Source organism: Tamandua tetradactyla, chromosome 20, assembly GCF_023851605.1.
Source record: "Tamandua tetradactyla isolate mTamTet1 chromosome 20, mTamTet1.pri, whole genome shotgun sequence".
Lineage (NCBI taxonomy): Eukaryota > Metazoa > Chordata > Mammalia > Pilosa > Myrmecophagidae > Tamandua > Tamandua tetradactyla.
The window spans coordinates 61,364,509-61,381,855 of NC_135346.1; positions in this window are offsets into that span (position 1 = coordinate 61,364,509).

The window sequence follows — 17,347 nt, forward strand, 5'->3', positions numbered from 1 at the left end:
AGGATCTTCCTGCTTTTTAGGACAAGAAATGTTATCTGTTATTTATACATCCCTATGCATTTACATTTTTTTCCTAGAATCATTTGCATTCTAACCATCATTCAAAGTGTGAATGCAAAATGGGCTTCCTGGTAAAGGAAGCAAGCAAGTAAAAGGATCTTTGCTTCCAAATGAGGAAACCAATCTGATTTATGAAATGGCACTACTCAGTAAATTGCTAATTATGGTCATTCCACAGAAAGACCAGTCCTTTCTTCAAATCTCCCATCACAAAGGACCCTTTCCCCAGTCCCACTAAAAAACAGTACTTTAATAATATACACTCCCATGACCTTTGTTTTTAAATATTTGATTTGACTAAGTTGTATGTGTGTCTCTTCATAATAGGTGGTGATTTCCCAGAACCCAAACCTTAAAGTGCTTAGCACACAGTAATATCCCAAAAATCAATTTAGCAATCTGCACAAGTTGCAGCCATCATGTTATACCTCTTTTATTTTCCCAAGAGAATCTTAAACAGCATGAGTCAACTAGCAGATAGTAGAAATCATCATCGAATGAATAAGATGCTTAACAATGTAGTAGGAAATACATTTTTAATTCTCCTGAATGTAATTTATGATCATGATAATTAATATTTACTATTTCCACTGCAGAATATTTGCCCTATTTACCTCATGTTGGAATGATATCTCAAAATATATTTTGAGGGATTTCAGCAGAATATTTTCAATTAAAATTTTTGAAAGTAATATTTTAATGGTTTTGAAAAGTGTTGAAAATAGTATCTATAATATTAGAAATCCTTTTTTATGTAAATAGATCTTCTGTGATAACTACTTTCCTAGATATGGCATTTTCTTGATAGATCCTATTTTCTTGCCTCTGACCTTTGTAGGTCCTCATGATACTTCCATTTTAGTAATTAAATTCACTTAAACAATGTAGTAATGAAGTAAGGTGAGCCAGTTCTTTTTAACCCCAAGAAACACGACCCGATCTCTTAGTCTTAGATGAAAGTTAACTTTGTTAATGCCCCTCTGTGTCTGTCCTACTGCTTTTGGGGGGCGATGGCCTTAAGAATATCAGAAATGATGCAGGGACACTAAACAAGGAAATAGCAGCAGGAATCTCGAGGACCCTGTGCTTATTCCTAGAAATCACCAGGGAAAGGCACATTACCAGGGCTCCTCAAGGGTCCTAGTGATGTCTCCAGTAGAACTAGCAATGATGACAGAGCTGTCCCTGGGATAGATCTGTGGGACATAAAATGTTTCTGCTCAATCTTGGTAAATGCTCAGTGAGAGACTTCATAAAATTTCCTGAATTTATAACCCAATCCATTTACTTATGTTCTCATCTTCACCCTCTGCTTAAACCTCACTCAAATTTCTAGTGTCCCCCATGAATTGAAAATGCCACAACACATGCAATTCTACAGTTATTCATAGAATTAATGTGACTAAGGACACTTATAAATGTGGCAACTTTCCATCAACTCCATCTCAATATCGTAATTCCAAAAATGGAATTACAATATCCTCATTATTAACTTGTTCATTTTTCCCCACTCTCTCCAGGCAGGAAGCTTCAAACATTTCATTTCTATTGCAATTACAACTGATTCTTTTAAAATTTATTTTCTTCTGATAAATTTTGTACAACATTAACTATTATTAATCCTCTCTTTGTCACTGCAGGTCAGACCCTGCATGATGCCCACTCCTGTTGTTGAGTCCCCAAATCTCTGGATTTATATTTTATGTACATATTTCCACAATAAGCACATCCCCATTAATTATGAACCATTAAAGTCCTCAGAGTAAACATTCACGGGAAACCTCAGAGAGAAGAGTAGAAATATCCAGGTATTTCCCACAAGCACATTGAAGAATACAATGAAATGAATTAATCCCACATACGCATACCATTTAACTTGAAGCTGTTTAATAATAATGATTTTGGGCAGGCCACGGTGGCTCAGCAGGTAAGAGTGCTTGCCTGCCATGCCCGAGGACCTGGGTTCGATTCCCGGTGCCTGCCCATGTCAAAATAATAATAATAATAATAATAATAATAATGTTTTTCTGAGTAAGTAAATCTAACATTCTCACTGTTCATTACAAACATCATACATGACTGAATGCATAAAAGTTTAAAATGAGTTCTAAAAACACTTTGTTTTTAAGGAGAGGTTGATACTGGTTGAGTGAATGTGATATTTCCATGTCTTTCCCCCTTTTAAATCTGATAACTTTAATAAAGAAATGGAAATATAAAAGAAATACCTATCTAAACAGGATCAGTCCTAAAACAATGGAATGCCCATAAGTCTATATCACACATTCCATATATTATGTGCCTGATACGTTGAAATTTAATTAAAAAAAGCTTTGGTCACAAACAACAAAACCCTCTTCTCTAAGCACCATTCTATGGATCATCAACACTGTAAACATAAAATATAGAAGGTAGCAAGCCATGGACATCAAATATCCTACTAGAGGAGTAGTTCCCTATAGTAAATGGCTCCATTGCTGGGAAATTAGCTCTGTCCTTAAGCATGGCTGGGAGCCAAGGGGAGCTGGACCCAGTTCAGAGAAAAGATTTCATTTATTTTAAGGAAAAGTGACTCTTTTTTCCTACTCTTATAAGTAGGAATTTCTACTTATCTGCCACACTTGCCCATTGAGTGACTGTAGGACATAACATAAACTAAAAATAACCCACATTTATTCTCCAGTTCAGGTTTTAAAAATCCAAGTAAAACAGCACCCAGGGAAACAAAGAAAGAAGACAATGCGAACTCTCCCAATATTAGAGACAGAGCAAGGCTAGATCACCGTCTAGTACCAGAGATGATGAATATACAAAAAATATAAAGCATAAGACCCAAGTTTCATGCCTGACAAAAACAAGACAAAACACACACACACACACACACCAGAAAGCCCCTAAGAGATAAAAAGTGGGTTACAAATGTGTATTTGAAGGAAAATTGCTCCAGGAAGCAGTACAAACATTGAAAAGGTGAAATTTTCCCTCAAAACTAAGAACATTATTAAAGAACCTGGGGTTGTTGAAATAAATGACTTGAAACAAAAGCAGATTTAAAAGGAGAGATTGACTGAGCTGTATAAGTTAATTAAGGAATTATTAATGATTAGGGAGAAGTAAACCATATTTAAGAAGGCAGAAATAGAGCTTAAATAAGGATAAGCTTGAGTAACTTGCACAGATTTAATGGAAATAAATACAGAAAAAATACTTAGAAAGGTGAGTATAAAATAGTCAAGCAGCAAAAATACAGTATAACCTAAATTCCTCACAGTAATTATTCTTGATACCTGAAAGTCACTTTTTAATACCATAAAAGCTTATTTCAAAACTAAAGCAGTAATTCTTGCAGTAATTTTATAATCATTTATTACACAGTTCATACTGAAGACATCACTGACATTTTCATGCATAAAATATAGCAAAAAAACTGTATCATAAGCATGTGGGTAATATAAGGTTTATGTCACTGACAAGGTTTTAAGTCTTAATGAAAACCCTGATTACATGTAGAGTAGAATTTCTGATCTTTATATTTCTAAAGTCATCACTGGTAAAACTGAAATCAATAACAAAACATTAGTACATGTCAAAATTTCAATTAGAGGTTATTAGAATGTACCTTTCAAAAAGAACCTGAACATCAAAATGTAGGAATAGTAACAGTTCCAAACTGCTTGTCAAGCAACATAAAATAAACAAATAAGTAAGTTAAAGAACTTAGAAAAGTACTATAAAATAAAACTTATGAAAAGCAAAAAAATTAAAAATTAATTTTAATTAAAAATAAAAGTAAATGTAACTATTGATGAAAAATCCTTAAATAAGGATACAGGAAAAAAATCCAATTGTACTTTAAAGATAGTAATACAAAATTAGCAAATAAGGTAAACTGTTAATACAGTTTATTTCATAAAGAGATTTCCATATAAAAAGTGATTAAAACATTGTAATATGAACAATTTACATTTTTAATTTAAAAATTATAAAATATATGCACTGCAAAACATCATTACAATTTTAAATTAAATGACATTTTTTTTGTAGATTGATTGATTTCCCTAATTATACAAATGTATGCTGGAAAGAATTAGGTTGTCTAATGAAGACAATGAATCATTCAATAATTGCCCCTTCCACCTAAGGCGCCTCTTTGAAGGACCAACAAATCCCACAACCACCCAGGTTCTCCCAAACCCTGCGTATTTCTCTTTCTTCTTTTGGTGCAATATTCTTCTATGGATCCCATACATACTAGGCGTGAGCCCTAAACCATAGCATAACCCAAACTTTGGGACTAGGCTTCCTAATGTGGACACTTTTTGGACCATTTCCCAGAACCAACCAACAGTGACCCTGGAACATCCCACGAACTAGGGTTTTCCTAACTCTTGGAAACACTGCTTTCTGCGTCCCCACGGTCACGCATCATTTTTTAAGGAACACTGATTATTCATTCCACTCTCAGAGAAGGAGCTGTTCATAGTAAAGTTAGTGCTGGGTGTACCCTGCCTCAAAGTACTGGCAAACTTCTAGTTGTTTTCATGTCGTGTCCTGTCCAAGTGTATCGTGAGCACTGATGAAAGCCACATCTCTGCTGTCCTGGACGCCCTCAGACCGCCTCATGCCCACCTGGTGCTCTTCTCGCACGTGAAACTGTGATCATTCACGAGAGTCTGTCCCTGGCCCCACTTCCCCAGTTTGTCCCTCTTGGTTGTTTCCAGAAATCAAAGAAATCAGCAAATGATATAAACTCCTACAGTGTGACTTGTCCTGTAGCACTAATCATTTTTCACTTTGAAAATAGTATATCATCATTTTTTTACAGTGTGGTTGCAGGTCATTGGCTGCGCATACTGCCTTAGTACTAAGTCCATAAATTATTATTTTTCTTAAATACTTTTTATTAGTGTACAAGTGTTGCTATGAATTGTTCATACTTCTAGTCTATTCTATTAGATTCTTTTTTCTTCTCAAACACCAACAAAACATAAATTAAAAATTTTTTTTTAATTCTAAACATCACTTTTTACCCAATCAGTATAGAGATAACTCTATGACAGGAGCCCACACATCTTGTCACCTAACTAATTATGCCTTTTAAAAACAACTGAAGTGGCATTGAAAACAATTTTTAAAATTGACCCCAAATATCCTATCAATAAGATGGGAAGACTGTGGGATGTAACTTGAGAAGAAACCAGATAATGCCATGGAAGAATGATGATCATCGTTTTGTCTATAGGAGTGATTATTGCCCTGAGCTGGTCAGGAGATTGAAGCTGTAATTACATAAAGGGGCAGAAAATGTGGCAGGTTGAGGTGCGTGCCATGTTTTCATTTCCTTTTGGAGCTGAATTCTCCTTTTGGTCAATAGGTAAGATTGACTGATTGAGCAGATAATATATACCTTGTTTTCATTCCTTTTTATATTAACAAGATTGCCTCTAGATTTTGGAAAGATGTTTCATGAGTGTGTATTACATGGAGAAAGCTTAAGGTTAGCAGATATTTTTTTCTGTTTTGAAGAATACAAAAAAAATTCAGGTATGGTCAATTTAAACCCATACTTTGATGAGCATTCACAGAGGTACCATTGAACATTAAAAAAATAAAGAAAGAAAGAAAAGAAAAGAAAAAAAAATAAGAAACAAAAAAGAACTGATAATTTCTATTTCATAAGAGAAAACATTCTGAAATACTCTAAGGTAATGTGAAAAGACTAATTTGAAATCCACAGTCTGGATTTCTTTGGTAGCTTTAACTCACCAGTTGCTCTCTGTGTAATAAACATAAAACCTGATCATCATGATGAAGAAAATGATCACTCTTTTCCCCAAACCTACTTCCAACCAGGAAGGTCCCTGGAGTTACTTCTGGGTTCACAGTATCTCCAGTGGCCATGTTCGGAGAGGAAATAAGGAGAGATCAAGTTCCCACTGTCACAGGAGATATTGGAGAAAGAACAAATTTGGCAACAAATGTAAAGTCCTGAGAATGAGAAGCAGTCAGGTGGTTGTAGAATTTTATCATTAATTTCCTGCACAAATTGGATGTCAGAAAGATGCATGAACTGTGCATCTTTCTCTCTTCTCTGGAAGACTGTGAGAGTAAGTTAAAAGTCATCTTGTGGGAGTTTGGTACACGGGTCAGGTTTGACCCTCAGTTATGAGTAAGAAGTACCACAATGTGAACTCATGCCTGGAAGCTGTCTCTCTGAAGGCTGAATCTCTCTACAACCTCTCCAGGAGATCTTGTTCTTGGTATATGCAGTTTATGGTGCAATATGGATATGCTTATTCCAAATAGTGGAAATAATCAAATGACTTCCAAAGTAGATATTGGGGCTTCCTGGGAAATGTGCTTGGAGAAAGTGAACCTAGTGCCCTCACTCCTGAGAAAAAGAATTTGACAATGAGAACCCCCAGTGACTTACCAACTTGAGAGGAATGGGACTTGTGCTGGGAGAAAGGCAAGAAAGGGGGAAAAAGTGATTGTTGATGTGGCATCATCACATCCCCAGAAGGGCAAGAGAACTGTTGTCTTTCCTCTGTGGGAAATATGTGGCTAATCAATACGTCTGTAATAGAGGGTCCTGAGACATGGTCATGGGGAAAAACAGACTCTGCAGCCTTTATTTCAGCCTATCACTGAAGTATCCACACACTAAGGTATCAGTAACTTACCTTGGCATGTCCCCAATCATTTGCTAATTAAATGCATTCTGATTGCCCCATTATCATGTCATAGAAAAACAGTATCATTCTGTAATTTATAGGGAAAGAGCCTCATGCATAAATCCCTTGAGTAACTGGCCCACAGTACCATGTTGGCAACTGACTGAATTTTAAATGAACAAACAGGCATTTTCATACTGTATGACATTCTCACTACTTTAAAATGTCCCTTTTACATTTTTGAGCAGCCTTTAGATTAATAATTCTATTTCTATTCCTCTTTTCTAATGTTAAAGTATTTCAATTGTAAAAATTAGTTGTCTCATAGTTATTCAAAATAGAAGAGTCTCCATTTTCACATGGTTACCTAATTATCCAATTGTGCTTATCAACAATTTCAAAAACCTACATCATAAGGAAGAAGTCTTTTTTGCTTTCCCACTTCTCATTTTACTTGGAATTCAGAGACTTTTGTGCCTTTAAGGCATTCTATTTCCACCATGCCCTGTTATATTGTGGGAACGTATCTTCTGACTCTTCTAATAACTTTCAAGGAAATATTCTCCTTGGCCTTAAAACAGATCCTGACCACTTAGAGACTATTTGATTCCTATAAAGACTGTCACCTCTTTAAAATTCACCATGCATTCTTTGCTTTCTTGTACATGTCATAATGTACTTGCCTTTTATCAAACAGTAGCATATAATAATGTACCTGCCATTTATCAAACAGAAACATAAAATCTTTCCTTCTTCTTCAAAATGAGTCACCACTGTTTAGATAATGTTACTTTGCAACAATATCAATTCAATATTAAAAATCCAAACAACTTTTAATGTAACAATATTGTAGTAAAATTGAGATAAATATCTAACAATTTATTGAAATGAGAGAACTTTCCCTTATCATTGACTTCCATTTTTTTCATAATAGATATGATCATGTAGTGAAAATCTATTAATAAAGTAAGGTGGACTGAGCCATTCGTATGTGACTCTATTAGGGCACGGGTACCATTTTGTTCACATATGTGTCCTCAGTGCCTCAATAATAAATGGACCCATTTTTAAAGAAAGAGATAAAACAAACAAGCACAAGTTCCACGATGCATTAAAAAAAATTTTGTGTACCTGGAAATGTGGGAAAAGATAAAGGTATCATTGATCAATTCATTATTATGTCAGTCTAGTAGCAAAACCATCTTAGCAGTCCACATGACAGTGGTTGAAATCTAAATTGGAAAGTAGATATGCTAGAGATATAATTAAAAGGTAAAATTTACAGTATTGTGAATAGGTTACACATAACAAGTGAGAGGGAGAAGAGGTTACAGATGCTACATAGGTTGACAGGATGGTGTGTGTTCCCTCTTCTAATATCAGGCACAGTGAGAAGCAAACAGAAATTTAGGGAGCTTGTTATGGTATATTTGATTTGTCAATTTTGAGATTGCTTTAATACACTGAGGATGGATAAATACATTATTAAAGATGAGGATATGGAAGGAAAGGTCTGGGCTTAAAGAGAATGCTGAGAGTCATGTAAAGTCATATGCAAAGGTTTCATTTAAACTATATTTAAATTATGATGTAGTTCTCAAAAACCTAGTGTGGTGAGGGAGGGCAAGATGGTGGTCTAGGGAGGTATGGAATATAGTTAGTCCCTTAGAGCAGGTAGTAATAGCCAGGACCTGTATGGAATGACTGTTTGGGGGACATCTAAGATCAGACACACATCATACAACTGTCAGGAATGAGTAGAAGAGCCGAGATCACAACATGGAACTTTAAGTATACCCCTGACCTGAGGAGGTTGGCAACCTTCCCCCACTGGCATGGTAGGCTGCTGGAGACACTTCCCAGTGGGGGAGAAAAAGCAGACTCTACTAGGAATAAGGAAAGTAGCTCAACCAAGCCCCAATTGCAGTTTTAATAAACAAATCTGGACAGCTGAATATAAGCTCTGAGTACAGATAAATCCAGAGAAAGTGGGAAAGTTACCTTGACGTCTCTCTCTCCCAGCAGAAATGAAGGGGCTGACGAAGAAGAAGACAAGAAAATGACAAAAAAGTGAAAAATAATGGAGGCTTCTAGAGTTGGCCAAGTTCAAAATACTGGAAAAGGGCTGTGCTCCTTTAGAGATGGGTACCAACTCCAGGACTTGACTGACTAAACTTGGTGGCTGGGGACTGGCTCTGAAAAGAGATTTTATTGTATTCATTTTATTTCTCTCTCTCTCTCTCTCTCTCTCTCTCTCTTTTTAAGTATTCTAACTACCTCATTGGAGAAAACCTCAGGCATTTTAAATTATCAGCATTGACCTAGACAAGGGCAGATCTAAGAAAGGTCTAAGAGACAAAGTAAAAAGCCAAGTGAAGGAGATAATTCCCTAAAGGGCTGTGCTGGTTTAAAATTGTTGTATGCCCCCCAAAAGCCATGTTCCTTCAATCCTGATTCAAGATTGTAGAGTAGAACTTTTCATTAAGTTGCTTCCATAGAGATGTTACCCACCCAATTGTGAGTGGGACTTTTCAATTAGGCAGTTTCCATGGACTTGTGTCTCCACCCATGCAATGTGGGTCTTACTCCACTTAATGGAGCCCTTTAGGAGGGAAGCATTTTGGAAAAAGCTTAGTGCCAACACCCAGACTTTTGGAGATGCAGAAAGAAAATACCTCTGTGGAAGCCATTTGAAGGAGAAGCTGTGAAAGAAAGCCAGCAGATGTCACCCTGTGCTTTCTCATGTGACAGAGAAACCTGGAAGACCATTGGCCTTTTCCTCAGAGTCAAGGTAACTTTCATGGAATGCCTTAATTTGGACATTTTTATGGCCTTAGAACTGTAAACTTGTAATTTAATAAATCCCTTTTATAAAAGCCAGGCAATTTCTGCCATATTACATTCTGCCAGCTTTAGTAAAGTAAAACAAAGTTATATCTGCCCCAGGAAAAGAGAGGGGCTAGGCCAAGCTTATGTAGTGGCCATCAAACGCTAGGGGCTGGGAGCCAGAAACAGCTTAAACCTACTTCCACCTCAACCTCCTTCTCAACCATGCCCCTGGCAGACTGAGAAATAAAGGCTCCACATCACTTTACACTGGTTGAGAGCAGTGGGCTGAGAAGTGCCACCTTCTGGGAAGGCTAGGAAAACCACAGAGTCTAGAGGCTCTACAGGAACATCAGACAACCTCCTGGGCCTCATCCTTAGGGAAACTTGGTGCTCTATACATCCTCCTCCTGATACCTGGCCTGCCTGGCCTGGGAAAATTCGACTGGGGTCAATACATCTGAGGAGACCTTCCTCAAAGAAAGTTTCCATAAAGGCAGGGAAAGAACCAAAGAGACAAGAGCTGAAAATTTCTGAACAATTAAATGGGAGCTATGCTAGAAGTCCATAATAAGTTGAACTGAATGCCAAAAAACAGATAGAGAACAAAGCCAACCAACAAGAAAACCTTATGTAAAAGAGAGAAAATGACCTCCAGAATAAACTAATAAAGGAAATCGGATGTCTAGACAACAGCAAAACATTATGAGTCATAATACCGAAGATATGGCCATGTCAAAGGAACCACTAACACTTCCAGTGAAATAAAGGAGTTGAAATATCTAGTTAATGTTTAACCAAACATACTGAAGCAAGTCAAAATCAAATCAATGTGTTGACAGAAGATACGACAAAAGAAGTGAAGAATATAAAGAAGACATTGGGTGACCATAAAGAAGAACTCAAAAGCTTGAAAAAAAAGTGGCAGAACATATTGGAATGAAAGGCACAATAGAAGAGATGTAAAACCCAATGGCGACTTTGAATAGCAGATTTGAAGAAGCAGAAGAAAGGATTAGTGAACTAAAGGACTGGACTTCTGAAATCCTACACACAAAAGAACTGACAGGAAAAAGAATGAAAACCTGAGCAGGGTCTGAGAGAAGTGCATGGCAGCATGAAGCACATGAATATACCTGCTATGGGTGTTCCAGAAGGAGCAGAGAAGGAAAAGGGAGCAGAGGGAATAATGGAGGAAGTTACACTGAAAATTTCCTAACTCTTATGAAAGACATAAAATTACAGGTCCAAGAAGTGCAGCGCACCCCCAAACAGAATCGACCCACATGGACCTACTCCAAGATACTTACTGATCAGAATGTCAAATGTCAGAGACAAAGACAGAACTCTAAAAACAGCAAGAGGAAAGTCTTCTATATGTGTCTCCATCACATATAAGGGAAGCTCAATAAGCATATGTGAGGATTTTTCAGATGAAGCTTTGGAGACAAAAAGACAGTGGTATGATATATTTAACATTACTAAAAGAGAAAAACTGCCAACCAAGAATTCTATATCTGGCAAAACTTTCCTCCACTAATGAGGGACAGTCTGAAATATTTTCAAACAAAAAGTCACTGAGAGTGTTTGTGACTAAGAGACCAGCTCTATGAGAAATACTAAGGGCAGCACTACAGACAGATAGGAGAGAGGAGAGAGAGGTTTGGAATAGAGTGTAGAGATGAGGACTACCATTAAGGATAAAAAGAGAAAAGAAATAAGATATGACATATAAAATCCCAAATACAAAACTGCAGGTGAAGTACTGCCTTTACAGAATAACATTAAATATTAATGGATTAAACTCCCAATCAAAAGACATAGACTGGGGCAATGTGATGGTGGCTCAGTGGCAGACTTCTTGCCTCCCATGCTGGAGACCTGGCTTCAATTCCTAGTGCCTGCCCATGACAAAAAAAAAAAAAAATAGAAAGGCAAAATGGATTGAAAAACAGAACCTATTTATATGCTCTAAAGAGACTCACTTTATATCCAAGGAGTCTGGAAGAGTCTGTCCCTAATATGGGGTAGGGAGGTGGAACTATCTGATGTTCTGGAGAGGCTGGGCTAGGTTACAGGATGTATCTGGACCAGGGACCCATCTGGAGATTGTAGGTTTCTGGCAAGTTACTCTAGTACCTGGAACCCTTGTGGAATCTTATAAATTGCCCTAGGTGTTCTTTAGGATTGGCTGCTATGGTCCTGGTTGGGGGTTGGCAGGTTATGATAGGTAGCAAGGTCTACCTGAAGCTTGCATAAGGGCAACCTCCAAAGTAGCCTCTAGACTCTATGTGAACTCTCTCTGACACTCATTCATTATTAGTTATACTTCTTTTTCCCCTTTTGGTCAGGATGGAATTGTTGACCCATGGTGCCAGGTCTGGATTCACCCCTGGGAATCCTCTCCCATGTTATCAGGGTGACTTTCACCCCTGGTGGTCATATCCCACATTGGGGGAAAGGCAATGATTTCACTTGCAGAGTTAGGCTTAGAGAGACTGAGGCCACATCTGAGTAACAACAGAAGTTCTCCAAAAGTAACTCTAAGGCATACCTATAGGTAGTCTAAGCTTCTATGCTACCTACATAAGCTTCACAAGAGTAAGCTTCACGACCGAGGGCATGGCCTATTGATTTGGGTATTCCTAAAGTTTGACACAGAATCCTGGGACTCCCTGATGGTGAGGTTTAATAGTTCCATAGCCTTTCCCCTCCCTCAGGGGACTTTGCCAATATTTTCTGATCATCTGGTTAATATACTTTAGGATGATTCCAGGCTTTACAATAATCTGCACAGGATCAAAGGACCTCTCCCTCATTCTGTGCTCCCTGTGTTTCAATTGTTCAAGGAATTTGGGGAATTTTTAAAGAAGAGGTGGTTTAAATGTGCAAGGAGGGGTTAGGGGCCCGTCTTCTGCAAGGGGCCTGCCTGCTGCAGCAGCATCATCATACAGCTGTGTGTTCATCATCAGAATCAACTTTTGAACATTTTCATTATTCCAAAAATAAGAATAAAAATTAAAAATTAAAGTAAAAAAGAACATCTGATACCCCCCAATCCATCCCATTGTTTATTTATTTTTTGTCTTTTTTTTTTCTTACTCATCTCACCATACACTGGATAAAGGGAGTGTCAATCACAAGGTTTTCACAATCACACAAGCATACTTTAAAAGCTATATAGTTATTCAATCATCTTCAAGAGTTAAGGTTATTGGATTACAGTTAAATGGTTTCAGGTATTTCCCTCTAGCTACTCCAATACATTAAAAACTGAAAGGGGCTATAGTTATATACATAAGAATATCCTCCAGAATCACCTCATAACTGTATTTGATAGCTCTCAGACACTGAAAATAAACTTTATTTCATTTCTATTCCACCTTTTTGTCAAGAAGGCTTTCTCACTCTCACAATGCCAGGACCAGGCTCTTGCCCACGAGTCATGTCCCACATTGCCAAGGAGATTTACACACCTGGGAGGTATGTCCCATATAGACAGAGGGAAATGAGCTCACCTGTGGAGTTGGCTTAGAAAGAGGCCACATCTGAGGAACAAAAAAGTTTCTCTGGGGGGTGACTCAGGCATAAACATAAATAGGTTTGGCTTCTTCTTTGCAGGAATGTTTCATAGGGGTAAGCCCTAGGATTGAGGGTCTGGCCCATCAAACTGGCAGTACCTAATGATTGTGAGAATATTAGGTCTTCCCCAGGTAGTAAAGCTTAATATTTCCACCCTTTTCCCCAGTCCCTCAAGGGGACTTTGCAAACACTTTTTAATCTTCTGCCCAGATTACTCTGGAATGTATTGGGGCATCACACCAACCTGTAGTAAACCAACAAGATCTCACTCCCTATTCAAGGTGACCTGCAATCATGGTGTTCAAAACGGATGACCAACCAAATAAATTAGATAGTGTGCTTTGCAAAATATATATTATGCACAAAATACACATCTCTACCTTTGGTCTGTCATAGAAGTTAAAGTTTTAAAATACAGTCAATATCATCCTTTACCATTTAGTCTGTGGCCCAATATAAATATAAAAAGAGATGAGGTAAAGAGAACAAAGGGAAAGTACATATGGTACTAGCCACTGCCACTGCTGATTGGGACCCTATAAGTGGGATGGTGATGTGTGGGATGAAGCAGATAATGAAAAAGATGGGAATATTTTAGATGAGAAAGCTTGTCAGAAAGAAAAATTAAATATCCTCCAGAAATAGGAGCTCACCCAACACAAAGGTAAAAAGAAAAGAAACAGGGCAATCAGATTACTTTCAAAACCACTATAAAAGAACAAAAAATAACTGACATTCTTAAGCATTTTACTCAGAAAACTGGTGAGCCATTAATTATCTGGATGGTCAGGATTGCTGGTGCAGGGGCTGGAGGAATGGTGCTGGACTATGCTGATTGCATAAAACTTGTAGGAATTAGCACCAATCCCTTTATACACACTGCTTTTCAGGAGTTTAGTTGGCAGACTGGAAAAAGTTCTAACTTGCTGGCATTGGCTGCACAAAGGTGGAATAAACAATGCCCTGCTGACATTATGTGGCCATGAAATCATTGACCCTGGTAGGCTTTGTGAGATGCTATGCAGAAATTTTAAAAGGAAGCTATTAAGTCAGCAATTGCATTGGGAGAGGCTGACATGTACCACCTCCTCCCTGTCAATGTTTCACAGAGAAATGCTATCATTAAGGCAGCACTTCCAGCATAAAGACACTTGATAATGATTTTATTACTAAGAAAAACAGGCAATCCACTTAACAGTGCCTTAAATAAAATGGCAGAGCTGGAAGACATGGGAGACTGGAATACAGGGGAAGAAAAGGTCAAAAGATATAAAGGGAGGTGGTTCCCCAATACTAGTAGCAGAATTTCCTACAGAGACGTGCTCCAAGCCCTGCTAGAAAGTGGGGTCAACTGAAAAAGTATCAACGTTTTGTCAAATAATGAGATACAGAGAATGTATGAAGAAAAATGTAAAACAAATTATAATCATAAAATAAATAGTGCTCCTACTCCTGGCAAGGCAGAAGACTTGCATCCAGCTCCCTTGGCATCTCTGTACTCTCATTTAATCTGTTTCTTCCAGACAAAGGGATTAGGTCAAACCCCATTATCTCTGACTCCAAATTTGTGACTCCCCTTTGGGTTTATGTTTCATAATTTTAAATTGGGGAAGCTGTTTAAAATAGAGAAACTCCTTGCTTGTAAGTTTTATCCTTACAGTTTTTTTCAAGTCTTGATATGTGGCATGAATTCTTATTTTAAAAATTGTATACTGATGGTTCAAACATGCATTAACTAAAGCATTTTAAGTATTTAGCATTATTCTGACAATTTCTATTTTGATTGTAATTGTATGTGGTGAAATGTTTGCTTAAAGTAATGACTTAAGTATGAAGAATATAAAGGATGTATTTTTACAAAAAGGAAAAAATGAGTAGTTTTTTTCTAACATAAAATAAATGGCTGTTACAGAATAAGGAAATGGTAAGACAAAACCTGAACAAATATATTAAGTTGCCGAAGGTTTGTGGAAAAAAGAAACTATGGTCAAAGTTAGGAAAAATTTTAGGTGAACTAAAAGGGAAGGTGTTGGCAGCAGTACCCGAACGCTTTAGCATCTACCCTCCCTTACACGAGGTTGAGCCAGGGAACATGGTGGGGGTAAAAAAAATGGAGAAAAACAAAAGGCTCCCTCCAGCCTCAATGGAGAGTTCCTTACTGTGTTGTCTTAGAAACCCCAACAGCTGTCAGAGTTGCGGAGATCATCCTGTGGATTCACCACTCTCGGATCAAGAGGGCCACCACAGATGACCCCTGGGTATGCCCCCCCCCTCCTGCACATCTGATGTGCCTCGTTCTCTGGAAGCCACTGCACCCTCCTCACCACAGCCAAGATCAGCTGACCAGCCCACGACTGCAGCCTAAATGAGCATCATTGCCCTGCTCTAGCTCACCAGAAGCAGCTGGTCAACACATGGCCAAAGCCTGCGGACACCTCCAAGCCCTGCTTCAGTCACCCTGGAAGCTGACTGATCTACACATGACTGAAGAGTTTGGAATCGACACATGGACATCCTGACCTTCTGGGCTTGTGGACTAATTGTATTTTCTTGTTCTTTGCATTTGTCTTCTGTTTAGCAGTCTTAGTCCTCCTGGAAACAGGTCACCTGGAGTTCTACCTAAAAACCAACTTTACTCCAATTTGGTGGGATCCCTTTTACCCAGGTAACTTCCCCCTTCCTAGCCACTGCCCAGAGTGTGTGTCTCCATTCCTCCCTGAGGCTAATGGCACGTTCATGTGTTGGCACTCCCCATAGCCAGCACCACGTGCCTCACTCCTCTGTTTCTGCTCAGCATGGCCAAAAGCCCTTTCAAGTGGAATGACGCATGCCACACATGTCTCAAGACCACCTATACTGGGAAAAAAGTGAAAACTATAACCAGCATTTATGCCAGGGCCATTCTCAGAACTGCATTATTCTGTTTGCACCCTAAAGAAAGGCCTCCCAGTATGCCATAATCCACCTTGCCAGGTTCAATAGTGCTGTTTTTGTTACTCTAGGGTGGCAAGGCAATTGCCCTAACCCCTAGCAAGAGAAACAGTTCCCAAGTCCACCTGACCTTCAACACAGGTACAGTTTTACCTCCCACCAAATCCAACACCTTTTCCAGTGCAGTCCTCCTGGTAGTGCAATGCATAGGAGATCAGGGGGAAACTCTCGGCTGTGCTGAGGTGGAGGCCTCCTGGGAGCTGGTACCATGTAATTTGTCTCTTGCCCAAAGCGATGAGCTGGGCGCTCACTGGAGAAAAAAACCTGTGTTCCCCAAAACATGTGACCAGAGCCAGAGCCCCACCAGCAGGTAAGGAAATCCCAAAGCAGGTACTGGGCATGGAGGCCAGGGGCATAGGCTGTTAAGGAAACAGATAAGACCCTCTCCGGGGGCCTTGCCCCTCCCTCACTTGCACACCTCACATCACCCTGCTTGGCCCCAGAGGATGGCTGGTTAGCCAAAGACAGGTAAGATTCCTCAGGGAAGGAACAACCTAAGCAGGCACAGCTGCAAAGGTGCCATCAGGAGAAAACTTGGGGCCAATAGATGTGGGGCACAGACCCTCACCCCCCCCTCCAACTTTGCAGGGGCCTAAACCCTGCATGGCTGCCTTGTTTCCAATGCCCGGCTCAAATCAGGGCATACCAACACCACTTGCAACAAGAAAAAGACAAAATATAGGTGATATTATGACCCCATCTTCTGAGTTGGGGTAAGCATCAAAGGGGGAAATGTAACAAGTAGGCCCCTTGCAGCAGGTGGGTCCCTCACCCATCCTTGCACATTTAAACTACTTCCTCTTTAAAAATTCCCCAAATTCCTCTGAGCAGTCAGAACTACATGTAAGCAGATGCTTGCCCCTAAAATGGATAAAACTGCATGTAGGCATGATAAGACAAATTCCTGTAAAGGAACCCCTCCCCTAACCACTCATCCACTTCTGTAAACCCAGCTTTGCACCCTTCCTGATTTAAACCAGCCAATTGTTTATCTTGTCTTTAATGTGTCATCATGTCCATAAAAACTGATGTTAACCTTTTGTTTGGAGCTCAGATTTTCAGAGGCTACTCAGATGAGCCCAGTGGCCATAGACAATGAAACCTACTTCCTAAAACTTCAGTGCCTCACCCCAGTTTGTTCTGTTTCCGTGTAACGTTCCTAGAGGCTTGTAACCTTGTCCCTATTCCATGCAACCCTGTGAACAACTGATTGT